The sequence below is a fragment of the Octopus sinensis genome, unplaced genomic scaffold (assembly GCF_006345805.1).
Source record: "Octopus sinensis unplaced genomic scaffold, ASM634580v1 Contig04083, whole genome shotgun sequence".
Classification (NCBI taxonomy): Eukaryota; Metazoa; Mollusca; class Cephalopoda; order Octopoda; family Octopodidae; genus Octopus; species Octopus sinensis.
This window is the reverse complement of record NW_021827130.1, coordinates 1-1740: the sequence shown is the minus strand read 5'-3', so window position 1 is coordinate 1740 and position 1740 is coordinate 1. Positions and strand designations below refer to the sequence as shown.

The 1740-nt window shown below is 38.7% G+C and overlaps 1 non-coding gene across 1 annotated transcript; it reads right to left on the bottom strand.

Moving 5' to 3' along the window:
• Positions 1-1422: 1422 nt before the first annotated feature.
• On the bottom strand, positions 1423-1495 carry Trnat-cgu. The gene has a single exon. It is a non-coding gene; the product is annotated as a tRNA-Thr (tRNA).
• Positions 1496-1740: the final 245 nt, after the last annotated feature.

Genomic DNA, 1740 nt, shown 5'->3' with positions numbered 1-1740 from the left:
TACACATTCACACACCAACATTCATACACACACATTCACATACACATATTCCCATGCATGCACCATTCACATTCACATATTCACATGCATACACCATTCACACACACACACACATTCACACAGACACACACAACCCTTTCACACAATCACACTCATACATATTCACACACATAATACACACCTACACATTCACACACATGTACACATTCACACACACAACCCACATTCATACACACACATTCACACACATATTCATATGCATACACCATTCACACACACACACACACACACACACATTCACACAGACACACACACCCTTTCACACAATCACACTCATACATATTCACACACATAATACACACCTACACATTCACACACATGTACACATTCACACACACACCCACATTCATACACACACATTCACATACACATATTCATATGCATACACCATTCACACACACACACACACACACACATTCTCACAGACACACACACACACACACACTTTCACACAATCACACACCTACACATTCACACACATACACACAGAAATATACCCATGCTTCTACGCATCACTCTAACAACAATCGTTTGTTTTCTTTTCTTTTAAAGTTGAATATTTCTTGCTTAAAATTAACCATTTTCCATGTACGTCTCCGGCATGAACAAATCAAATCTTTCATAAAAGAAAAAATTCCAAAAAAATTAAAAGAAACCCAAAAAGCAAAGAGCCGAGGAGATCTGGTTTCTTTCAACAAAAACCAAAACTGAAAAGAAAATAAAGTTGGTTGGCCAAACGAGTAAAGTTGCCGGGAGCAAAGTGATGATTTGTGTCTGTAGAAATATAAAAACATCACTCACAGCAGAAGACATTACATCGTTTTCATGTCCACTTTTCCATGGAGCAGGAAGAATTTGTTATTGAAGCAGATCTAACAACAGCTGGATGCCCTTCCTGCTGCCAATCCTCGCTTGTTTCCAAGGGAGGTAATTTCCAAGTGAGGTCATTTCCTCATGGACAGATGTGGAAGGTTGGACATAAACGACACTGCTTGTAGGACAGTGGTGCTTGTTTACGGACTATCAATGCAAGTTCAAGGCTAGGAGACGGTAACACGTACACATGGTGGTGTCCATCAGTTACACGACAAGGGTTCCAGTTGCCTCATGGAATTAATGTGACAAGTGGCTGAGTACTCCACAGACATGCATATTTCACGTTATTTGCACCGTTGGTGACGTCCTGTACCCATATATGCATGTGTATATATATATATATGTATGTATGTATATATATATATATATGTATAATATTGTATGTTGTATATATTTTTTTTAATTTTATTTTATTTTATCTAGTTTCAGCTCACGAGCTGTGGCCATGCTGGGGCACCGCCATTAAAAGCATTAAAAATAGCCTTCTGCCACCAATGAGAATTGAACTCATGACCCCTGGTTTACGAGACCAGTGCTCTAACCACTGAGCTATGGAGGCTATATATCTATATATATACACACACACATGTGATTCTTTCAGTTCCCATCTATTGTATCAACTCACAAGGCTTGGTCCCACAGGGTTATAATAGGAAATACTTACCCAAGGTGCCACACAGAGAGACTGAACCTGAATTCAAGGGGTCGGTCGATTGAGAAGGAAGTTTCTTAACCTCACAGCCACGCATGTCCTTATACAAATTTGTAAAATAAAATAAATCAGCAAGAAAATATAAAAGAAAA